The 26253-nt window shown below is 47.2% G+C and overlaps 1 pseudogene; it reads left to right on the forward strand.

The window, feature by feature from the left end:
* The first annotated feature begins 5909 nt into the window (after positions 1-5909).
* On the forward strand, positions 5910-21661 carry LOC140390414 (zinc-binding protein A33-like; annotated as a pseudogene).
* The last annotated feature ends 4592 nt before the right edge of the window (positions 21662-26253 follow it).

Consider the following 26253-nt stretch of genomic DNA (forward strand, 5'->3'; position numbering starts at 1 on the left):
GAAACCCGCACAGACACGGGGACAGTGATCCAAGCCGGGAATCGAACCTGGGACCCTGGAGCTGTGAAGCAATTGTGCTAACTACTGTGCTGATTGGAGGATCAGACAGTGTCACCAGGGGGGAGGGGCTGTACTCAGCACCGCGTCGCGTGGTGGTAAGCGCGCGCGCGGGGGAGGGGAGCGCGGGAAAGGCCTCGGAGCCCCGGGCTTCAGAAAGTGACAATGTCCCAAATTCAGCTGATCCAGGTTTCTTACCACATTCTGTCATCCTGAGTCCCACTGATTCACCAGCTCCATTCAAACATTACACACACTGATTGACACCCACACTGCAACATCACATTGTGCACATCATCTTGTTATTCCTCTGTTCACATCATTCCTGCCCAAAACACACAGGAAACATCTCCAAATTATCACCAAGTGTAATTGTCAGGCGGCTGATTTGCGGCCCAACAGGCAACCATTGAAGACAGAAAACAGAAAAGACTGGACAATCTCAGCAAGTCTGACGGCATCTGTGAGAAGGAAGCTCACGTTTCGAGTCTGGATGAGATTTATCAAAGCTGGAGAATATGGTCAGATTTATACTGTGTGGGGGTGTCACAATGGAAAGAGACCATTCGGCCCATCGTGTCTGTGAACGTCAAAGACACTCCCCATTTCTCGGGCTGTTGTTTAATGGGGAATTCTTTCCTGCAGCACCGACATTCCGTCAGCAGGTGGCAGCGGTGCTCGTTGTAACTGGAAGATTTGAGTTCATTCTAGAACATACAGTGCAGAAGGAGGCCATTCGGCCCATCGAGTCTGCACCTATCCACATTAAGCCCTCACATCCACCCTTTTTTTGGACACGAAGGGCAATTCAGCATCTAACGTGCACGTCTTTGGACTGTGGGAGGAAAGCAGAGCACCCGGAGGACATCCACGCAGGCACGGGGAGAACGTGCAGACTCCTCACAGACAGTGACCCAGCGTGGAATCGAACCTGGGACCCTAGCGCTGTGAAGCCACCGTGCTATCCACTTGTGCTACCGTGCTGCCCCTTAAAACGCAGCAACTATTTTACTCATGAAACAACACACAAAGTAATAATGGCACGAATGACCAGTCAATCTCTCTTCGGTGGTGTTTGCTGAGAGGTGGGGGAATGTGGGGTGGTTGGTGGGGGAAGGTGGGGTGGTTGCTGGTGTGGTCCAGGACACCGGAAAATACCAGAACAGAATATTGTCATTGCTGGAGATCTGGAATTAACACAGAAAATGCTGGAACTGCAGGTCAGGCAGCAGCGGTAGATAAACCGAGTTAGCGTTTCAGGTAGTTTATTACTCAGTTACATCCAACACCTACAGAACAATTCATTACAAATACAGAAGGTGTAAAACCTGCCCTTTAACCTCCACCATTCTCACTGCGTAAAGTTCCAAACACTCCTTCCAAATGAAACACTGATTAATTTATATTTATTTCAATTAAATATCCTGTATTTGATGCTCAGGATGTGTCTCCTCTACCTTGGGAAATTAAAGACTGGGTGAGTATTTTTCAGACGGCTCCATTCAGATTGTAAGGATGATCGTGAGATCCCACTCGGGAGTGATTTTAATTACCTTACGCCCACTCTGACCGTCCTGTCCTTGGCCTGCTGCAGTGTTCCAATAAAGTTCAACACAACCTCAAGGAACAGAACCTCAGGGGCTGGTTTAGCACACGGCTAAATCGCTGGCTTTTAAAGCAGATCAAGGCAGGCCAGCATCACGGTTCAATTCCCGTACCAGCCTCCCCGAACAGGAGCTGGAATGTGGCGACTAGTGGCTTTTCACATTGAAGCCTACTTGTGACAATAAGCGATTTTCATTTCATTTCATCTTCCCACTGGGCACTTAACAGCCACCTGGACACAACACTGAGTTCAACAATTTTAGATCACAATCTCTGCTCCCATTCTTCCCATATTCATTTAGTTGATTCATCATAGAATTATCATAGAATTTACAGTGCAGAAGGAGGCCATTCGGCCCATCGAGTCTTCACCAGCTCTTGGAAAGAGCACTCTACCCAAGGTCAACACCTCCCTATCCCCATAACCCAGTAACCCCACCCAACACTAATGGCAATTTTGGACACTAAGGGCAATTTAGCATGGCCAATCCACCTAACCCGCACGTCTTTGGACTGTGGGAGGAAACCGGAGCACCCGGAGGAAACCCACACACACACTGGGAGGATGTGCAGACTCTGCAAAGACAGTGACCCAAGCCGGAATCGAACCTGGGACCCTGGAGCTGTGAAGCAATTGTGCTATCCACAATGCTACCGTGCTGCCCTTATGGGACAGCATGGTACCACAGTGGTTAGCACTGTTGCTTCACAGCTCCAGGGTCCCAGGTTCGATTCCCAGCTTGGGTCACTGTGTGGAGTCTGCACGTCCTCCCCATGTCTGCGTTTTCTCCGGGTGCTCCGGTTTCCTCCCACAGTCCAAAAATGTGCAGGTTAGGTGGATTGGCCATGCTAAATTGCCCTTAGGGTTCCGGGGATGGGGTGGAGGTGTGGGCTTAAGTAGGGTGCTCTTGCCAAGGGCCCTATGTTGAGCCGATGGGCCGAACGGCATCCTTCTGCATTGTAGATTCTATGATTTACTTTTCTCTGGTTTTGTTCTTAATTACTTTACCTTGTATTTGATAGGCTGCTAATATGTCTTTTACACCCCTCAGTCACATATTTTATTTTCTCACATGTCCTTCACCACTCCCTCTGGCCTTTCAATATGAAACCTTTAATCTGTCCTGTTCTCCACCCTATTACAGACTTTTCCTTTTGATCTTCTCCCCACTTTCACAACATCTATAATGTTACCATCTAACCCTCACCATAGCCCTAAATTTAACCCTAACCCTCATCCGCACTCTGGCCCTAAACTTAACCTTAATCCTCATCCTCACTTTAAACCTAATCCTCACCCTGACACTAATCCCAATGATTCTAACTTTCCTCTGTTCTGATGAAAGGTCCCAGTCTGAAACATAAACTCTCTTTCTCTCTCCACAGGTGCTGCCGGATCTGCTGAGTATTTACAGTATTTTCTGTTCTTGTTTCAGATTTCCAGCATCCACAGTATTTGATTTTTGTTCTCCCTCCCTCGCCCCCACTGCCTTACATCCGCGAAGCTTCCCTCTTCAACTACTTCCCTCCAAACATTAAACCAATTTGTCCTTCGTGTTCCTGTAAGTGTATCAAAACTGAGGTTTATAAGTTTATGTTTTGAGACAGTGTCTTTAATTTAGGGTAAGATGAAGTGGGTCATGCAACCTATTCTGAAGTTTATTCGACAACAGCCCTGGGTGTGGCATCTGTTAATGATTAATGTGAGACCGCGATTGTTTTGTTGTCTCGGCACTCTACACCAGCATCCCCCATGACGACGGCATTGGTGCAACAGCCTCAGTACTCAACACCGACAACTGCCAATCTCCAGATGCAATTCTGCAACTCATCCGCTTCATTCTGGATCACAACGTCTTCACCTTCGACAACGAGTTCTTCATCCAGACGCACGGAACAACTATGGGGACCAAATTCGCATCCCAATATGCCAACATCTTCATGCACAAGTTTGAACAGGACCTACTCACCGCACAGGACCGTCAACCGACGTTATACACCAGATACATCGATGACATTTTTCTCCTTTGGACCCACGGCGAAGAATCACTGAAACGACTACACGATGACATTAATAAGTTCCATCCAACCATCAGACTCACCATGGACTACTCTCCAACATCAGTTGCATTCTTGGACACACTCGTCTCCATCAAGGACGGTCACCTCAGCACTTCGCTTTACCGCAAACCCACGGATAACCTCACGATGCTCCACTTCTCCAGCTTCCACCCTAAACACATTAAAGAAGCCATCCCCTATGGACAAGCGCTCCGTATACACAGGATCTGCTCAGACGAGGAGGAGCATAACAGACATCTACAGACGTTGAAAGATGTCCATGTACGAACGGGATATGTCACTCAACTCATCGATCGACAGTTCCAACGCGTCACAGCGAAAAACCGCACCGACCTCCTCAGAAGACAAACATGGGACACAACTGACAGAATACCCTTCGTCGTCCAGTACTTCCCTGGAGCGGAGAAACGACGTCATCTTCTTCACAGCCTTCAACACGTCATTGATGACGATGAACATCTTGCCAAGGTCATCCCCACACCCCCACTACTTGCCTTCAAACAACCGCGCAACCAACAACCGCGCAACCTCAAACGAACCATTGTTTGCAGCAAACTACCCAGTCTTCAGAACAGTGACCATGACACCACACAACCCTGCCATGGCAATCTCTGCAAGACGTGCCAGATCATCGACATGGATACCACTATTACACGTGAGAACACCACCCACCAGGTACGCGGTACATACTCGTGCGATTCGGCCAACGTTGTCAACCTCATACGCTGCAGGAAAGGATGTCCCGAAGCATGGTACATTGGCGAGACCATGCAGACGCTGCGACAGCGAATGAACGGACATCGCGCAACAATCACCAGGCAGGAATGTTCCCTTCCAGTCGGGGAACACTTCAGCAGTCAAGGGCATTCAGCCTCTGATCTCCGGGTAAGAGTTCTCCAAGGTGGCCTTCAGGACGTGCGACAACGCAGAATCGCCGTGCAGAAACTTATAGCCAAGTTCCGCACACATGAGTGCGGCCTCAACCGGGACCTGGGATTCATGTCGCATTACATTCATCCCCCACCATCTGGCCTGTGAAATCCTACCAACTGTCCTTGCTTGATACAATTCACACCTCTTTAACCTGGGGTTACCCCATCTCTGGATCTGTAAAGATTTAATCACCTGCTAATGCTCGCATTCCAAGCATTGCCTGGCATCTTTGAATTTGTCTATATATTTGTTTCTGGAACATACCTCTTCATTCACCTGAGGAAGGAGCAGCGCTCCGAAAGCTAGTGACATCGAAACAAACCTGTTGGACTTTAACCTGGTGTTGTAAGACTTCGTACTGTGCTCACCCCAGTCCAACGCGGGCATCTCCACATCATGGTTTTGTTAAGAAACACCTGGAGGTAAATTCAGAAGCGCTTGTGTTTACAGCCTTCAACGGTCAATCTTCAAGGTATTGAGAATATCCGGTTGTAAACGGCTATACTTTAAACTGTTCACTTAATTCAAAAAAATAACAAAGTTGGGGTCTGAGGAATTGCTCATCAGCATCTCTGCTTGGATACAAGGCTCGTGTGATACATGTTGCCATGGAGACAAACAGTGGGAGCGGGAGATTCCAAAGGAAACCATTCTGGGATCGGGTTGCCTGGCTTTAGTAAATTTCACTGAATCTCACAGACAATGGAGTCTGTCGGGATCTGGGTGATCGGGAGCAGCGAGAGGCCAGAAGTCCATCTGGTTAAACACACAGGAATGTGGGTGGCAATTCACACTCGGATTGAAATTCATGAGGATTTGAAACGAGGCTGGAAGATTAGCCTGGTTTGTGCGAGACAGAGAATCTCCGGGAAAGATGCACACAGTGAAAGGCAGTTCTGGGATTTAAAAGGCATACAAACAGGAAGGTAAACATTGAAGTAAACCCTCAGGAGCTATGGATAATTTCATTGGTTCCAGGATATTTCAATGCTGTTTCCTAAGGGACAGTGCAAAGTCCAATAGGAAGTGGGATATTCAGTTGTGTTAAACTAAGAGGGGAAGGTGCTGCTGTAATTTAAAGTGTAAGGTGCCCAAAATAGTGTTTAGTCAAAGTTAAAAAACGGTTGACAGTTTATAGACCCGTCAATACAATTAGAATTCTCTGATACAATCTCCTGATCACTCGGTGAAGTTGTTCAATCGAGTCAGCAGCGCAATAACTTTGAAACTGAAAGCAGTTTGAATGAGGAAGTGCTGAGTGTGAACATGGCTCTCAGACAGCAGATCCAGGGTTTGACCGAGGAGACAATTTGTCCCATTTGTCTTGATTTCTTCACCGATCCGGTAACACTGGATTGTGGACACAATTTCTGCCGCTCCTGTATCCCGGAAAAGGAGATAAACTCCTGCCCGGATTGTAGAGAGGACTTTCCGGAAAAAAGTCTCAGGATAAATCGAGCCTTGGGGAATCTGGCCGAGAAAACTCGAAAATTAAATCTGAATCGGAAAGAGAAGGACAGTAAACTTCACTGTGAGAAACATCAGGAAGAACTGAAGCTGCTTTGTGAAACTGACAAGAAATTGATCTGTGTGATTTGTAGAGATTCGCGGGAACACAGAGTGCACCGCTTCCTGCCCATCGATGAAGCTGTTAAAACCTACAAGGTAAAAGGAGAAATGATTTATAACCTGATAATTTTCTCACATTTCTAAGTTCTCACAATTACATTCTGTGATTTTTCTCTCCCAATCCCAGGATCAGATGAAATCTTCCTTCGATTCTCTCACAGTGAAGAAATCGGCGGTTCTACAAACAAAACTGAAACAGAAAGGGAAGATTTCTGAAGTTCGGGTAAGGTCTCCCTGTGCTGATTTTCTGGGATCTCGGTTAGTTTTGTTCCCTTTATCGCGGGACATTAATTATGTTTCACATTTCATTTGGTAGGAACAGTCGAGCAGTCTGCAGACCCACATCACATCCGAGTTCAGTAAAATGCACCAGATTCTCACTGAGAAAGAGCAGCGTTTACTCAGAGATCTCAGGGAAGAAGAGGAGAGGATTCTGGAACCAATGGAGAAAAACCTTCGACAGATTCAGGAGAATTTAAATTCTATTGAGGAGCAACTCTTAAAGTTGCAGAAACAGATGGAGCAAAAAGACGATCTGATATTTCTGAAGGTGAGGGAATATATTGCGGATCAGTGAAACTTCACAATCACAAAGTAACTGATGGTAACTGAAATAAACATAGAATTTACTGAATAAATATAAGCAAGATTAAACTAAAATTGATTCCCTCCCTGAATTGTTCTGCTGGTGGGAAATAACGGCTCCCACACTGAATGCAGATTCCTGGGAATACCTGTAACCTCCTGAGAACTCCCATTGTAATCCAGTTGCAGTTCCATGTTGTGAGTGTGTGGGTGTCTGGTACGTGCGTGAGAGTCACTGTGTCTGTGAGCGGGACTGATGCTCAATTCCAGCATGTTGTGAGTGTGTGGGTGTGTCTGGTACGGTGTGTGAGAGTCACTGTGTCTGTGAGCGGGGCTGATGCTCAGTTCCATGTTGTGAGTGTGTGGGTGTGTCTGGTACGGTGTGTGAGAGTCACTGTGTCTGTGAGCGGGGCTGATGCTCAGTTCCAGTTCCATGTTGTGAGTGTGTGGGTGTGTCTGGTACGGTGTGTGAGAGTCACTGTGTCTGTCAGCGGGGCTGATGCTCAGTTCCAGCGTGTTGTGAGTGTGTGGGTGTGTCTGGTACGGTGTGTGAGAGTCACTGTGTCTGTGTGCGGGGCTGATGCTCAGTTCCAGCATGTAGTGAGTGTGTGGGTGTGTCTGGTACGGTGTGTGAGAGTCACTGTGTCTGTGAGCGGGGCTGATGCTCAGTTCCAGTTCCATGTTGTGAGTGTGTGGGTGTGTCTGGTACGGTGTGTGAGAGTCACTGTGTCTGTGAGCGGGACTGATGCTCAGTTCCAGTTCCATGTTGTGAGTGTGTGGGTGTGTCTGGTACGGTGTGTGAGAGTCACTGTGTCTGTGAGCGGGGCTGATGCTCAGTTCCAGTTTATTTGACTCTCCACAATCTTCCTTCCAAAATCCATCACTTCGCACCTCCGTGTGAAATCTCATCTGCTCTGAGTCTGCTCATTTCACCAGCCTGTCTAACTCCTCCTGAAACCTGTTACTGTCATCCTCACTGTTCCCCATTCATTTCTTTCAGGAGGAAGCTTGTGGGAAGAGAAGGTAGGACATGTCCTTTACTGAAACTCCGCAGTTTGATAAAATAACTCAGTAAAGTGTTCTTATAAATTTATTTCTTAGTTGTTGTCACAACTTTAAATGGTCGTCCATCGGGCCATGAGAACTCCGCCTATAGTTCACTGACGAGTATTTTATAATATCAAACTTTATGGCCGTGATTAAACGTTATTAGATTTTATGTAACTGTTCTACAATATTGTTAAAATAACAAACTGTCAGGTTAATAACACAACCCGGTTCCCATTCTGGAGGTGATCACTTGCTTGATGTTGGCTGTTAGTGTCTGTGACCTTCCGACTGACCCTGAGAGAGCCGCACGGTCCATGTATCCAAGGAGTGTGTCATCCATGTCCCTGTATGGAGCCTGAGCAACCCGAGAAAGTCAGATGTGAAGGGGGAACGGATTCTATTTTTATTCTGTGACATAAACTGTCTCGCTGTCTTTAACAACAACAGCAAAGACTTGTATCTGCATAGTGCCTTTAATGTAATATAAAATCCAAAGGAGGTTCACAGGAGCGTGAAAAAGCACAAATTGACGCAGAAACACATAAGGAAATATTAATCCGGATGACGGAGGTGGATTTTAGAGAGAGTGTTTTCGGAAGAAAGAGAGACAGAGAGACGGAGAGGAGCAGGGAGGAATTGGAGAGCTCAGGTCCTCGGCCGCTGAAGGTCCAGCTCCCAATGGGGGAGTGACTAAAATCAGAGATATTCAAGATGCCAGTAGAGGAGAGCAGGATTCTCGGCGGGTTGTGGGATCAGTTACTAAGGGTTGAACATTAAATTCCAAATGTTTTCAGCCTTTGTCTTTGTTCTACAAACTTTGTTTGTAAAACAGCAAGTGGACAGGCTAAATGTTTCTCTTCTCCTGTGATTTGTGATATCCCGGTTACTAATCTGTTATCAGACTGTGAACCTTTTTCAGGACATGGGGGTTTCCATTCTCTGCCTTTGAATTTCCAAGTTATCCGTTTCTCAGTTATAGAAACGTGATTAATATTTCACTTTGTACATTTTCATATGATCAAAAATGCTGAAAACCTGACCATTTACATACGTTCTAAAATCCTCTAACAGACAAATTTGTTGCATTTTTTTTAACATACAGGATCAGTGATGACTCTCGCTCACTCTCAGTTTCTGCTGCCGCCCTGTCTATCGGGAAGTTCAAAGGCCCTTTACAGTACACAGCGTGGAGAGAAATGATAAACTCCATTAACCCCGGTAAAACTCTTCTATTCATTTTCCTGATTTTAAATCCAGTTGTGAAGGGTCCAAAGGGTCTCCAAGGTCCCAGATTAAATATTCACTTTGCCGGTTGTTAATCCTCGGGAGCCTCTCCATTCTCATATTTGACTCTCTGTGGGCTCCTCTGGGTGAGTGTCTGAAGCCATCAGCACCGTGTGTCAAAGCAGTGAAGGGATCTGTATAACCAGAGGAATAGAGCACCAATCTCAGGATGGGAAACCCAATTTGTAGAGGAGACTGGACTGGTCCCGTCTGTCATTCTGGGGAACAATTTTTATCATTGTTTATCGGGAAGACATTGAGACATTAGAGAGCAAGTGTTAAACGACCGATAATCTGGTTGGTGGAATTGGACACCTTCATCAAGAGGAGGGGCTGCAGAAACTGGTAGTCTGCACTGGATAAGGGAGGGAGTGTGGTGATCTTATTGAAATGTTCAAGGTTCAAAACAGAAGGGAGAATGTAGAAATCCACAGGTTTAACACAGTCACAGAGTCCAGATCAAAGTAGGTATAGTTTTAAATCTAGAATAGGGAGTTTGGATTGAGTGAGGTTGATTTTTTGAGTGACTCCATTGATGGAGCAGGTAGTGAACCACGAAGCCACTGCTCACTCTGTGAATTTGCTGAGAGGCCCAGTCCATTCTGAGGGCTGATCTTCAGAACAATATCACTGTCCGGGTGGTGGAGGGGGTGCTGGGGAGGGGAGGGGGGGGGGGGTGGAGAGCATGGACGCGCAACGTGAAATTGGTGATCCCAGGTGACATGAAGAAACTCAAACGGGATTGCAAAAAGGTGGGTGCCTTTGAAATTCCTCTTTCAGGTCCTGGTGTCTGGGGAAGCAGTCAAGTGGAAAATCGAGATGTTGTTTATCCTTAGAGGTGTTCAGAGGGTGAGAGAGACAAAAGGAAATGTCCTGACTCTAGAAAAGCAAATAGAATCTGCTCCTGCTGCTGATGATCGGGGTCAATATCAAGGAGGGTTTCCAAGAGGTGAAGAGTCAGCATGATTCACTCTTTGCTGCAGAGTCTCCAGGATTATCATTCATTCCAGGCTCTGCTCACGTTTCATCTTCCACAGGTTCCAGAGACAGAGACGTGAGCAACAGCCTGAAGGAAGAAGTTGGTTCAGTGACATCATCGCAGTCTGACATACTGAGGATCAGCAAATCCTTTTGTGCCAGATTGTGTGACATGAAGCCCACAGTCAGCACCACCACACCCCCCCCCCCCCCCCCCACCCACACCCCACACACACCCACCCGTCCTTACTGTCCTCTATCACATACATCTTAGATGACACTAGACAAACCACCAATTTTGGACAAGATGACAAAAACTGCCAGCTCTTTGAGAGGGAGTGACAGGTCATTTGTGTTTGACTCTGTGAGACTGGATCAGTCCAGTGTGTGAGAGTTTGATTCTGACTGATAAGATTTTAGAATCCATGAGGAAAGGCTTCCTCACCTTCACCTACAAGTGGAAGGGGAGAGAGAGGATTTAGAAATTGGTGACATTTCACTGCTTAACATGGACAACAGAATTCTGCCCAAGGTCATCAATCGAGTCAAGTCTGCTCTAGAGTTGGTGATCTACTTTGATCAGACCTCTGCTGTATCCGGAAGGAAGATCTCTGATAGCCTTCTGCTCCTCAGGGATACAATCACCTATATGTGGGTCAGGATGTAGACCCCTGCCTCATAAGCTTGGACCAGGAGAAGGCCTTTAACAGAATATCACACACCCACATGGTCAATATGGTCTCCAAAATTTGAGGAGCAAATCTGCAAATGGACCCAACTGCTCTGTACAAACGAAAATACCGCAATTTCAATCAGTGTTGAAACTGAAAAGTTTTCCAGTTAAATCTGGAGTCAGACAGGGCTGTGTTCTCTCTCCGATCTTGTTCCTTTGCTGTCACCTCCTGTTAGATTCCTGTTCAGAGTTTTAAGCCCCATTTTAAAATCCCCAATCTCGCTCCCTTTGTATTTATAATTGTTCTCTGACCTTACATTCTTCTACAAAGTCTTCCAGAAATTATCACTTCTGAAATAAATGTCCAATTTTTCTGCACCGAGATGTTTGAACCACAGCAACCAGATTTTCATCCCGATCACAGCGCAGAATGGTCCTAATGAATGATTTACATAACGAGTATAATACATTATCCCTCCTCATCCCTCTGAACCTCTCTGCAAACATTGACATGGTCAACACCACCATTCTCCTCCAAACTATCTACTCTATTGTCCGACTCTGTGGCACTGTCTTTATTTGGTTCCACACTTGCTGATTCTATCACAGCCAGAGTATCTCCAGCAATAGTTTCACTTCTCACCTCCATAGTGCTCCCTCGGAGACTCTCAAGCATTTTATCCTTGATCGTCTCCTTTTCCTGATCTACTTACTGCCACTTAGTAACCTCACCCACAGAAAGAGGGACAGTTTTCAAATGACATCCAGTTCTATATCTCCATTACCTCTCTTGACACAGGTTGGACTCCTCCACCTGCGCCTGCAGGTGTTGGATGCTTGCCGACAACCCCTCATGTCGTCCCTGGCTCTGTGACTGCACCTCCACTATGAATGGGACTGTCTGTTCCAGAAGCCCGAGACCTGTCTCGACAGCAGCTAGTCCCTGGCATCGGCCTGCCGTCCAACCGGCCGCCCCCTCGGGTGGTCCTACAACCACCTGCCATACCGGGTCAGCTGTGTGGTGAGCACCAGAGAGTGTCCCAGGAGCCTCTTCACTAACATGCCCAGCCGAGGTGAGTGTCTCTGGGATGGGGTAGGGTGTTGGAGACGCTGTGACGGGAAGTCAGTGTCATCCTCCGCCCCGAGCTCTGGGGTGTCCTGGGTCTCGGTTGGGGGGGCTGGTGTCTGAGCTGCTCCCATCACTGCTCAGCTCACGGGGGGGGGCTCCGGTTGTCGCACTGGCTGGGGGTGGGGGAAGACCAGCTAGACCCACCCATCTCCAGCAGGTCCTGCAACACACAAGACAAACTGCATGATTAGACCGCGGGCCTGGGGTGGGAGTGGCAGTGGGCGGTGTTAGTGTGGAGGTGAGGGGGGTGAGGGTGGGGTGAGGGTGTTGTGGAGGTGAGGGTGGTGTGGGGGTGAGGGGGGTGAGGGTGGTGTGGGGGTGAGGGTGGTGCGGGGGTGAGGCTGGTGTGGGGGTGGGGTGTGGTGGGGGGGTGCGGTGTGGTGGGGGGTGGTGTGTTGTGGTGGGGGGGTGGTGCGGTGTGGTGGGGGGGGGGTGCGGTGTGGTGGGAGGGTGGTGGGGGGTGTGCGGTGTGGTGGGGGTGGTGCGGTGTGGTGTGGGGTGGTGTAGTGTGGTGGGGGGGTGGTGCGGTGTGGTGGGGGGCTGAGGGTGTGGTGGGGGGTGAGATTTGTGTTGGGGGGTTCACACATGTGTGCTGGGGAGACGCAGCTCAGCGGAGTCTCAGTTCCTCAGCTGTGGCCTAACCCCACCTCGGCGACGTCCCTTTCCTCTGGACCGCTGGCCACTTCCGGAGGTTGTGTGTGACCTTCGCCTGGGGGGAGTGGAGGACACACACTCAGAAACCAAACAGTGCAGCCCAGTGGGTGAGTCGCTGGTTCGGGCACCCAGCCATGGCGGCCGGCATATGGGGCACGGTGGGCAGCCTTCTTTCCGAGCCATGGCACAGGGTCGCCCTAGTCTCCTCCATGGCGTCCAAGAGGGTCTCGAGCTCTGTGTCCGTGAACCTTGGTGCCGCTCCCCTTACAGCCACCGTGTTGGCTGGGATGGTGTGTGTGGGGGGGGAGAATTGTTTCTGTGCGGCTGCAGCTTGTCAGCCTCCCGAGTGTCAATCACAGACCCGGTGAATCCCACACCGTTTTTCATTAGAATCGATTGTGTTCCACGTGGTGCCGGTGAGAGCCCCTTAATAGTAGCAGAATCGGTGCAGGTGTGGCACCAATTTTACTGACGTGAAAGTCCACGGATTCTCCGTTGGTGTCAACACTTAGGGCGGGATTCTCCGATTGCCGAGATCACGTTCAGCGATTAGCTGGAGAATCCGTGTTGATGCCGAAACCGGGGGTGGTGCAGCTATTCCGATGTTCCGGCCCTTAATAATGGCGGACCCGCTGACTGCGCCGCACGCCGTTGGGACGATCTCCGCCCCGATGGGCTGACTTCCCAAAGTCACCCAGCTTACTTCTTCCATCGTGCAGGAGATACAGAAGTCCGAGAACACGCACGAACAGACTCAAAAACAGCTTCTTCCCCACTGTCACCAGACTCCTAAATGACCCTCTTATGGACTGACCTCGTTAACACTACACCCTGTATGCTTCATCCGATGCCAGTGCTTATGTAGTTACATTGTATATGTTGTGTTGCCCTATTATGTATTTTCTTTTATTCCCTTTTCTTCTCATGTACTTAATGATCTGTTGAGCTGCTCGCAGAAAAATACTTTTCACTGTACCTCGGTACACGTGACAATAAACAAATCCAATCCAATCCAAAGGCCTGGGGCGCATTTCCTCTGTGTTCAGGGACCTCGCGTGGTGGCCGCGGTCTGTGTCCAGCGCTGCCACAGTTAGGGGGGGGGGGCAATCCGCTGGCCGGGGGTCGCTCCCTCTTCTCCCTCTTCAGCTTTAAACAAGCTTCTACTTGTAGGCACTTGCAGCTGGAGCTTGTTAATTAGTTAATTGGATTAGGTCAGTTTTCAGAGGCTAGATTCACAGTATAAAAGTGATCCCCTACAGTGCGGAGTTTGTTTGCACTGAGTGCTGAATTTGATGCATTTTGAGTGCTATAGTAAGAGTTTGGTGACCGAGGGATTTAGGTGAGGAGTGAGTAAGGTGCTCCTTTAATTTTGTTTCCGACATTTCCGCAAAGAGTGAGAAGAGAGCCAGGAGTTTACAGACAGTGTCGCTGACTGGGAGCAGAGTCGGAGGGCGGAGATCTAGTTAGTCCACAGGGCAGCTATATTTTGCCAGGTAAGAGGGGATGGAGGCTAGGCCAGTTGCATGCTCCTCCTGTAGGATGTGGGTGGTGAGGGATACCACATGTGTCCCCGCTGACTATACCTGCGGGAAGTGCACCCAAATTCAGCTCCTCAAAGACCGTGTTAGGGAACTGGAGCTGAAGATGGATGAACTTCGGATCATCCGGGAGGCAGAGGGGGTGATTGAGAAGAGTTACAGGGAGGTAACCACACCCAAGGGACAGGACAGGAATAGCTGGGTTACAGTCAGGGGGAAAAAAACAATCAGGCAGACAGTGCAGGGATCACTCGTGGCCGTTCCCCTTCAAAACAAGTATACCGTTTTGGATGCTGTTGGGGGGCATGACCTACCAGGGGAAGGACCTCGCGGCCAGGCCTCTGGCACTGAGTCTGGCTCTGCGGCTCAGAAGGGAAGGGGGGAGAATAGAAAAGCAATAGTTGTAGGAGATTCAATGGTTAGGGGAATAGATAGGAGATTCTGTGGTCGCGAGCGAGACTCCCGGAAGGTATGTTGCCTCCTGGGTGCCAGGGCCAGGGATGTCTCGGATCGTGTCTTCAGGATCCTTAAGGGGGAGGGTGAGCAGCCAGAAGTCGTGGTGCACATTGGTACCAACGACATAGGTAGGAAAAGAGGTGTGGAGGTAATAAACAAGTTTAGGGAGTTAGGCTGGAAGTTAAAAGCCAGGACAGACAGAGTCGTCATCTCTGGTTTGTTGCCGGTGCCACGTGATAGCGAGGCGAGGAATAGGGAGAGAGTGCAGTTGAACACGTGGCTGCAGGAATGGTGTAGGAGGGAGGGCTTCAGGTATTTGGATAATGGGAGCGCATTCTGGGGAAGGTGGGACCTGTACAAGCAGGACGGGTTGCATCTGAACCAGAGGGGCACCAATATCCTGGGAGGGGGGTTTTCTAGTACACTTCGGGAGGGTTTAAACTCATTTGGCAGGGGAATGGGAACCGGATTTGTAGTCCAGCAACTAAGGTAGCCGATATTCAGGACGCCAAAGCGTGTAATGAGGCAGTGGGGAAGGGAACACTGACAAAGGAGAGTACTTGCAGGCACGGAGAAGGGTTGAAGTGTGTATACTTCAACGCAAGAAGCATCAGGAATAAGGTGGGTGAACTTAAGGCATGGATCGGTACTTGAGACTACGATGTGGTGGCCATCACGGAAACTTGGATAGAAGAGGGGCAGAAATGGTTGTTGGAGGTCCCTGGTTATAGATGTTTCAATAAGATTAGGGAGGGTGGTAAAAGAGGTGGGGGGGGGGTGGCATTATTAATTAGAGATAGTATAACAGCTGCAGAAAGGCAGTTCGAGGAGTATCACCCTAATGAGGTAGTATGGGTTGAAGTCAGAAATAGGGAAAGAGCAGTCACCTTGTTAGGCGTTTTCTATAGGCCCCCCAATAGTAGCAGAGATGTGGAGGAACAGATTGGGAAACAGATTTTGGAAAGGTGCAGAAGTCACAGGGTAGTAGTCATGGGTGACTTTAACTTCCCAAATATTGAGTAAAACTCTTTAGATCAAATAGTTTGGATGGGGTGGTGTTTGTGCAGTGTGTCCAGGAAGCTTTTCTAACACAGTATGTAGATTGTCCGACCAGAGGAGGGGCAATATTGGATTTAGTACTTGGTAATGAACCAGGGCAAGTGATAGATTTGTTAGTGGGGGAGCATTTTGGAGATAGTGACCACAATTCTGTGACTTTCACTTTAGTAATGGAGAGGGATAGGTACGTGCAACAGGGCAAGATTTACAACTGGGGGAAGGGTAAATACGATGTTGTCAGACAAGAATTGAAGTGCATAAGTTGGGAACATAGGCTGTTAGGGAAGGACACAAGTGAAATGTGGAACTTGTTCAAGGAACAGGTACTACGTGTCCTTGATATGTATGTCCCTGTCAGGCAGGGAAGAGATGGTCGAGTGAGGGACCATGGTTGACAAGAGAGGTTGAATGTCTTGTTAATGGAAAATGGAGACTTATGTAAGGCTGAGGAAACAAGGTTCAGACAGGGCATTGGAGGGATACAAGATAGCCAGGAGGGAACTGAAGAAAGGGATTAGGAGAGCTAAGAGAGGGCATGAACAATCTTTGGCGGGTAGGATCAAGGAAAACCCCAAGGCCTTTTACACATATGTGAGAAATATGAGAATGACTAGAGCGAGGGTAGGTCCGATCAAGGACAGTAGCGGGAGATTGTGTATTGAGTCTGAAGAGATAGGAGATGTCTTGAACGAGTACTTTTCTTCTGTATTTACAAATGAGAGGGGCGATATTGTTGGAGAGGACAGTGTGAAACAGATTGGTAAGCTCGAGGAAATACTTGTTAGGAAGGAAGATGTGTTGGGCATTTTGAAAAACTTGAGGATAGACAAGTCCCCCGGGCCTGACGGGATATATCCAAGGATTCTATGGGAAGCAAGAGATGAAATTGCAGAGCCGTTGGCAATGATCTTTTCGTCCTCACTGTCAACAGGGGTGGTACCAGGGGATTGGAGAGTGGCGAATGTCGTGCCCCTGTTCAAAAAAGGGACGAGGGATAACCCTGGGAATTACAGGCTAGTTAGTCTTACTTCGGTGGTAGGCAAAGGCATGGAAAGGGTACTGAAGGATAGGATTTCTGAGCATCTGGAAAAATACTGCTTGATTCGGGATAGTCAGCACGGATTTGTGAGGGGTAGGTCTTGCCTTACAAGTCTTATTGAATTCTTTGAGGAGGTGACCAAGCATGTGGATGAAGGTAAAGCAGTGGATGTAGTGTACATGGATTTTAGTAAGGCATTTGATAAGGTTCCCCATGGTAGGCTTCTGCAGAAAGTAAGGAGGCATGGGATAGTGGGAAATTTGGCCAGTTGGATAACAAACTGGCTAACCGATAGAAGTCAGAGAGTGGTGGTGGATGGCAAATATTCAGCCTGGATCCCAGTTACCAGTGGTGTACCGCAGGGATCAGTTCTGGGTCCTCTGCTGTTTGTGATTTTCATTAATGACTTGGATGAGGGAATTGAAGGGTGGGTCAGTAAATTTGCAGACGATACGAAGATTGGTGGAGTTGTGGATAGTAAGGAAGGCTGTTGTCGTCTGCAAAGAGACATAGATAGGATGCAGAGCTGGGCTGAGAAGTGGCAGATGAAGTTTAACCCTGAAAAGTGTGAGGTTGTCCATTTTGGAAGGACAAATATGAATGCGGAATACAGGGTTAACGGTAGAGTTCTTGGCAATGTGGAGGAGCAGAGAGATCTTGGGGTCTATGTTCATACATCTTTGAAAGTTGCCACTCAAGTGGATAGAGCTGTGAAGAAGGCCTATGGTGTGCTCGCGTTCATTAACAGAGGGATTGAATTAAAGAGCCGTGAGGTGATGATGCAGCTGTACAAAACTTTGGTAAGGCCAAATTTGGAGTACTGTGTACAGTTCTGGTCGCCTCATTTTAGGAAGGATGTGGAAGCTTTGGAAAAGGTGCAAAGAAGATTTACCAGGATGTTGCCTGGAATGGAGAGTAGGTCTTACGAGGAAAGGTTGAGGGTGCTAGGCCTTTGCTCATTAGAACGGAGAAGGATGAGGGGCGACTTGATAGAGGTTTATAAGATGATCAGGGGAATAGATAGAGTAGACAGTCAGAGACTTTTTCCCCGGGTGGAACAAACCATTACAAGGGGACATAAATTTAAGGTGAAAGGTGGAAGATATAGGAGGGATATCAGAGGTAGGTTCTTTACCCAGAGAGTAGTGGGGGCATGGAATGCACTGCCTGTGGAAGTAGTTGAGTCGGAAACATTAGGGACCTTCAAGCAGCTATTGGATAGGTACATGGATTACGGTAAAATGATATAGTGTAGATTTATTTGTTCTTAAGGGCAGCACGATAGCATTGTGGATAGCCCAATTGCTTCACAGCTCCAGGGTCCCAGGTTCGATTCCGGCTTGGGTCACTGTCTGTGCGGAGTCTGCACGTCCTCCCCGTGTCTGCGTGGGTTTCCTCCGGGTGCTCCGGTTTCCTCCCACAGTCCAAAGATGTGCAGGTTAGGTGGATTGGCCATGATAAATTGCCCTTAGTGTCCAAAATTGCCCTTGGTGTTGGGTGGAGATGTTGAGTTTGGGTAGGGTGCTCTTTCCAAGAGCCGGTGCAGACTCAAAGGGCCGAATGGCCTCCTTCTGCACTGTAAATTCAATGATAATCTATGATTAATCTAGGACAAAGGTTCGGCACAACATCGTGGGCCGAAGGGCCTGTTCTGTGCTGTATTTTCTATGTTCTATGTTCTATGTTCTCCCCCTTCCTTGCCTCCATCTGCACTTTCCCTCTCCCCTGGTCCTCACAGCCTATTACTCCCACACACACTCTCTCTCTCTGTTTCATATCCACTCTCCTTACCTCTGCCCTTCCCACAATCTCTCTCTCCCTGCCATGCACTCACACTCTCCCCTCTGCTCAATCTAACATCATTCCCTCCCACTCTCTATCTCATTTACCCCTCCCACCCTCTCTCTCAGCCCCTTCCATTCTCTCTTCCACCTAACCACACACCCTCTTCCATTTCTCTCCTTCCCTCTTCCTTCATCATTCCACTATATGTCTGTTGTGTTAATCACCCTGAGGTAACAGGGACTGCAACTGGATGCAGTTGTACTTGAAAGCAGACTCCAAACGTTAATGTTAGTTCAATATGCTTTATTGAACTTGTTAAGCAGTGCACACAGTTCACTGTGTGTTTGACACTCTACTAATCTAAGCGTGCTTACTATAACTGACAAGACAAGACTAGCTCCGAGCCACGTGTAGAAGGTGCTAACTGATATATACACCCTGACTGTCACTACAGTTGTCACCAGTGGAAAGAGGCAGAGTGTTGATGCCTCGTGTGTTTTATAGTGGGAGACCACCCTCTAGTGTTATATCTGGTGATTGGCTGTGTTCTGTCCTTTGTGTTGATTGGCTGTACAGGGTGTCTGTCACTGCCTGTCTGTATCTCATTATGTGCATGAGTGCATGTCAAGACAATCTCTCCCTCAACCCTCCCCTCCTCCCGCTCTCTCCCTCCCCCCTCACAATTCCCCCGTCCCTTCTTCTTGTACATTCTCCCCCACTCTCTCTCTTACCCTCCCATTATCCCTCCCACCTTCCTTCTGTTGCAACATCCCCTCTCTCTTTTTCACTCTCCAACTTTTGCATTCATTCCTCTGCACTCTCTCTCACCCTCACTCTCCCTGCTAACCTGCTGCCTCTACTGCTCCACCTCAGTCTCTCACACCCTCCAACACTCCCTGTCACTTCCTGTTCTTCCTGCCACACCCTCTATTTCTCAACCCCCTCCCAATCCGGCTTCCACACTCCCAAACCCTCCAGCTTTCCGTCGCCCACTTCTGCCTCACTTTCATTCCATTCTCACACTCCCTCTCTCCTTTCCTGCTCTCTCCCTTCACCCACTCCCTGGCTCTGCTGCTCTGATTTCTCTCCCCTGACTCCCTCCCCTCCCTCACTATCCTCTCCCTCACCTACCCCGTTGGCCCTTCTCTACCCCTCCCTCTCTCTTCCATCCCCTCCCGCTCTCATCTCTCCCCCTCCCTCTCTAAATCACTGACTGTGTTATTTTAACTTTCCCCCAGCTCCAGCTTCTCTGACTCTGGATCTGAACACAGCGAATCCCCGGCTCATCCTGTCTGAGGACCGGACCAGTGTGAGACACGCAGACAAACGGCAGCCGCTGCCTGACACCCCGGAGAGGTTTAATCCCTGGGAATGTGTCCTGGGATCAGAGGGATTCTCATCAGGGAGACATTACTGGCTTGTGGGGGTGGGGGAGAAGATTCGGTGGTGGCTGGGAGTGGCCCGAGAGTCTGTGAACAGGAAAGAGAGAATCTCCCTGAGACCTGAGTCTGGATTTTGTGGCTTGAGCCCGGATTTGGTGATTTTGCCGCCACCGCCCCCTCACTGACCCGCCTCACCCTGAATGTGAATCCCGGGAAGATCGGAGTTTTCCTGGACTATGAAGGGGGACAGGTGTCATTTTACAATGCGGACAACATGTCCCATCTCCACACTTTCACCCACACTTTCACTGAGAGAATCTTTCCCATCTTCAATCCGGGATGGAATATCGATGGGAAAAACTCGGCCCCGCTGACAATCTGCGGGATTAAAGGTCGCTAACAGATCCATCCCATAATTTCACACCATCTCCCTGCCTCCTGCCAGCTGCAAACTGCTGGGTGTGGGTCTCAGTCACAGGGGGTGCGGATGGTTCCAATGGTTCCTGAGCTCAGGGTGATTACAGCTGAGTGACAGTAATATTTTGGCGATTTTGTTTTTTGTTTCCTTACTCGGTGAGTAATTTATCTCTGGTTTGTCTGCTCAAAAGCGCAGAGACGATGGAGAATTAAAACCCAGACAGAAATAAACTAAGGGTCTCCGAGACTCCATGTGGGAAATTGAACGTTAAGAGGGGCAGGGAAGAGGAACTAGGGTGAGATTGATCACCAATGGCAAGGAAATGACAAAGGAGAAATTCCAAGAGCGGGAAAATTAAATAATACCCAGGGAAGTACAAAGGAAAATTCACAAGTACATAGAAGCAAAACCAGTAGGGAACAGGCAGGAGAATCAGAAACACTCACAAACGAGGGGTTGGAAATGAACAAAACATTTGGCAGCCTGGAATTTAAATGTGTGGCGAGAAAAACCAGGTTAACATTCCGGGTATAAACCCTGTATGGGAACTGGGAACTGAAGATCAGCAAGGACCTCTGTAGGGCTGGGGAAAAGAAGGAGGGAGAGAGAAGAAACAAATAGAAGCTCAATTGTAGCGAGGAACTTACTGGGTAGAATGAGCTGTGAACTGCAGGAAGCCGGTGACCTTCCTGTCTGTAATGTTGCTCCACAGGCGGAAGGTGGCGATAGATCACCGTGTTTGAGATGAATCAGTTCAGTGATTCTCAAAGTAGAGCCGAGGAGTCTTTCCAGGGGATCCAAGAAATAATTTTTCCAGAGAGCGGGGGAGAGAGGAAATGAAGAGGAAAAAAATCTGAACTATTGCACTTTGTATAAATTCCCAGGAGTTAGTGTTAGTTCTGTATTGAGCAGCTGTCAATATTCCCACCCAAACCTCCCGAATCCTCTCCCTTCTTCACGGTGATGGACATTTCACTGTCATGGTTTTCAGCGGTGAGTCTCACATTGACTTTCAGTAGGAGGGGAGGGGAGGGGAGGTGGGAGACCAGCTGCTGCTGTGATACTCGCTGTCTTCAGTTTGGGCTCAGGCAGTGAGTAAGTGCCGTTATCGAGCTGCCCGGCCTGCTGAGTATTTCCATCATTTTCTGTTTATATTAATCTCCAGTTGGTTTCTGTCTTGACATTGTGATAAATCTGTCAGTTTGACTCACTTCAACCTCTCGCCGTGTTTGTATAATGTAAATTCCGTTCAAGGTGAGTTAACATTGACAAACTGGCCTGGGTCTTTGCAGGTGTGTAAATCTTGTTCAGCAGAGAACAACGCCCAAGTGGGTAAACTGCGATTAAATTGTTGAGAAGCAACCTTCTGTATTGATGGAACTTCACTTGTTTTCACGTTTCTTTGACACAGCCTTGAGACACTTTAAAGATTTAAAGATGCAAATCAAAGAGAAAATGCTGGAAAATCTCAGCAGGTCTGGCAGCTTCTGTAGAGAAAAGAGCTAACGTTTTGAGTCCTGATGACTTAGTCATCTGGATTCGAAACGTTAGCTCTTTTCTCTCCCTACAGATGCTGCCAGACCTGCTGAGATTTTCCAGCAATTTTTTTTCTTCAGATTCCAGCATCTGCAGTAATTTGCTTTTATTTAAGACGTAAATAATGTGACAGTGCTGTGAATACTGATTTGACAGTCTGTCTATATTGAACAAAAGTCTGAGAACACACAAACAGACTCAAAAACAGCTTCTTCGCCATTCTTACCAGACTCCTAAACAACCCTCTTATGGACTGACCTCATTAACACTACACCCTGGATGCTTCACCCGATGCCCATGTTTATGTAGTTACATTGTGTACCTTGACATTGTGTGCCTTCCCGGCTTGGGTCACTGGCTGTGCGGAGTCTGCACGTTCTCCCTGTATCTGCGTAGTTTTCCTCCAGTATGCTCCGGTTTCCTCCCACAAGCCCCGAAAGACGTGCTTGTTTGGTGAATTGGACATTCTGAATTCTCCCTCAGTGTGCCCTAACAGGGGCCGGTGTGTGGCGACGAGGGCATTTTCACAGTAACTACATTGCAGTGTTAATGTAAGCCTACTTGTGACACTGATAAAGATTATTATTATTAAATAGCGGAGTGGTCTAGAGGGGCTGAATGCCTCACTCTTGTTACTATTTCTTCTGGCCGAATAATCTTGCAGTCTTTACCTGTCGGTTAAATTGTTGAAGCACTTTGCCTTTCCAGGGTAATTTGTGATAGACTGGATTCTTTCCAGATTGCTCAACATACAGCGAACAACAATGTGACAAGGATTACCACTGTTCTACAACGCAGCTTTGATATACTCGAGCTTGCAAAGTGAGCCAATGCCGAGGAGCCGATTTGCAAGATTGCTGATGAAGCCAATCTTAGCGTTGAGAGCCAAACCAATCCAAATGTGGATAACTGTTGAAGGTGGGCTTCTGGTAGATGGAGGTGGAGAAACCTTTTGCTTTTTCTCAGCTAATACATTGAGCAAAGAGTATGTTTAACTGCTCCAATTCCAAAATGCATTGGTGCACAGGTTGGGACGTATTAATTTGTGTGAGGAGTTCCTTACATCAGGTGTGCTTAAGTTAATGCTCATTGCTCCCCATTCCCGTATGACCCGGGACAGTAACTTCACCAAGCACTGAAAAAGACTTGGATCATGGCCACGGAAGATCATTGTCTCACCAGAAGTCTGGACCAACCAGGAACTGGGCCGTTGAGCCGGGACCCTGTTGGGGTCAGTTGGGTTCAACTTCTCCATCACTATCACTCATGTTCCAGCTCTATAAAGGTCGCCCCTAAGTTCCATCCGGCTTCAGAGAGGACAACGAATCATCCACCTCTGATGATCCAGAAGTATCTGAGTCTGTGTCAGGTGTATTCACAACTTGTAAACTGTGGAAATGTGACCAAACGTGAAGATATTTGCAGCTTAGTCCATGCTCATGTGAAGGAGTAGCTCAGTCCAGTTGAGAATAGACTTTACATTGGACACACTTTCAAATCTTTGTTAAAGTAGTGTGTTCTTCACAACGTGCAGACATTTGGGGGGCAAAAGAAGCTAAAACATTGGAACTAATTGGTGTTTGATGTTAAATGCTGCCACCTCCTGTAACAAGAAAGAAAATGAAACATTAAAATTGCTGAGTGGAAGTGAACCTTTAAGTGTGAATTAGAATGTGCTGACACTAGTGTGAAAGGCAGGACAACACGTGCTTCAGAAAAGACAAGCTTCAGTGCTGAAGCTTGAGAGTTCTGATTTGGAGCTCACAATCTGTGGGAAGCTCCGCCCTATTTAAACTTCTTGGCCTAACATGGTAGAAAAATTTGTTTAACTCTGAAAGTTAACGTTTTCTTCAATCTTTCTTTTCTTCAGTTTTATTGAAGTCATTTGGAAAGGCTCTGGAAGAAATAAAAATAAAAACAAATGTCAACCAATTTGAAGAAATATACCAATGAATTGGGGAAAATTTGTTAAAAAGGGAATCTGTTCATTTTTCCATCGGAAAAGTAAAAATAATAAATTGACACAATTCGGAGCAGTGGCGATTGCCTGCTCCGCCCTTTTGCAAACACGTGGAGTAATTAGCTCTTTTCACTGATGAGTTGGACTAAATCTATTTTAATTGGCCTTATTTGTTATCTTTCAAAACAAAGTGCTTGCGAATAGAAGATATTAAAGTGACCATGAAACTGATTTCAAGCACTGCTATCTCATATGTAAAATATCTGATTGTGAGAATATTGAACTGAATTTCCCCAGAGTCGTTCAATCAACAGAAATGAATGGGAATCCCACTTCAAATAAGAAATAGAAAAGGGAAATCATACCATTAAATGCAAATTGGAATAACTATATGATCTATCAACCTCTTGTTCAGTTACATTCTAGTGAAATTCATGGTCGTGTAGATGAGGGAAGTAAATTGCGGGGGTTGTCTTGGAGATGTATGCATTCTTACCATTGTAGCCATGTAAAATGGCTAACTCCCGATTAGAATGGCCAAACCCCGATTTAAAATGGCGAACGGAAGAGGCTGATGGGAAAATCAGCCAACAGGACTCAAACAGGCAGCTGCAGGTAAAACAGTGTATTTGCCTCTGGAGAAGCCAGACCAAACCGATACCTGCAGCCATCAACATCACAACACCCCAGCAATCTGCATACTAAGCAGCCATCCCCGGGAACAATTGCTACAAATTAGCAACACAAAGCCGACCCAAACCTTTCGGCGCTAGCAGGAGCTGACACAAAGAGAGGTAAACGACCAACCCTCGATCAAGGAATCGCTCCAATATTGGAGAATATTGGAATCACTTGGAACCAGGTACAACGTCCGCCCCGAGAGGCGGGATGCCCCTGGGGACTATAAGAATAGGGGCCAAGTTCAACTCGACCCTTCTTCTCCTCTCCGCACCCTTCGAGACCCTTGCTGAAAGAGAACGTAAGTTTTACTCCAACGATCGCTACCAGATAGACACTCCTGACTATCGACCTGTACCAGCTTTTGAATCCCGCAGGCTCAGAACCCATTCGAAAGGCCATTCGTTTCCCTGACCTGGTGGGCCATTTCCAAAGTTAAGTATTGGCCTGTTAGTGGTAGGTAGTAGTTTAGAAGTAGAATTAATGTATAAGTATTAATTGCTGTATATAATAAATGAGCGTTGATTTAACTCTTACTAAGCGGTGTGTTGGATTATTAATCATTACTTGGACTTGAACCACGTGGCGGGATCAGAAAGATACCTGGCGACTCAAGAGCAAAGGTGACAGAATAAGAGGAATTAAACTAAAGCTAAAATGAGCAACACCATGTGAGCTTTATTTTATAGTAATTGCATTTAATGGTCTGGCCACTACCAGAGAAATTAGAAAAATGCAGAAAAGATCTTCTGATAGACTCTCGCCTGATCATTTGCTGAGATTAAGAAAAGCCCTAGAATGGTTTGCATTGGATGGTATGCTTGGTATGATGCTGGGACAATGCAGAGTGGGTGCAGCTTTGATTTGCTGCCAGTGTAGTAACTAAAATGCGGGCATGCAAGGCGAGGCTCTGCTGAAGAACAGGTTCCAGACCTGCTCAGCAACCTGACCAAAAAAACCTTCATGAAGAGATTAATGCGGCCTGTAGAATTAAAGTATTGAAAGTTTCCGGAGAAAAATTTACATTAAAACATTCTGGACAGAATCACACACATCAATGTCTGTCAGATTAAATAAAATTAAAGTGAAGTGGGGTTACAGAAACTCAAATTGAAAATATCTTCAGGTAGATGCGGGTAAACAAAGAGTTCTGTAATCTTTAAAGTCCACGTATGAATGTTTGTTTGAACTACATGTCTTTTCGACATGTCAACCATCTAGAATTGTGTGTGAGGATCTGTAGGTGTGGGAGGCGTATATCTAAGTCAATAGTTTTATTTTACTGGAAAATATTTGACATTTATTAACTCTGAAGAAGAGACTCCGGACTGAAAACATTAACTTTGTTTCTCTCTCCACAGATACTGCCAGACATGTTGAGTTTTGCAGCATTTTCTGTTTCTATTAAATTTATTATTGGTGGCAACAGAAATGTTTCTGTTGGTGATTCTGATAATTGTCACAGCAGTAATGTGTTGTCTAAATTATGTAATTAAATAATTAGGCAAATGAGCTTGTGACTTAGAAATAGTTTGGTTAGTCCAAGATCAATTGTGAGAAGAAAATAAAGGTATTCCCTTCTCGAAGTGGGAGATCGATGAAAAACCACTGCAGAATATCTCACAATATCCTGAGAAATGTGTTGGATATTATAGCAACAGCTCACTTCCTCTCACTTACGAAAAAGGTTTCCTGGATTGCCAACCACCCGGCAACATATTATGGGATGTCATGATGCATATT

This window comes from Scyliorhinus torazame, chromosome 14, assembly GCF_047496885.1.
Source record: "Scyliorhinus torazame isolate Kashiwa2021f chromosome 14, sScyTor2.1, whole genome shotgun sequence".
NCBI classification, from domain to species: Eukaryota; Metazoa; Chordata; class Chondrichthyes; order Carcharhiniformes; family Scyliorhinidae; genus Scyliorhinus; species Scyliorhinus torazame.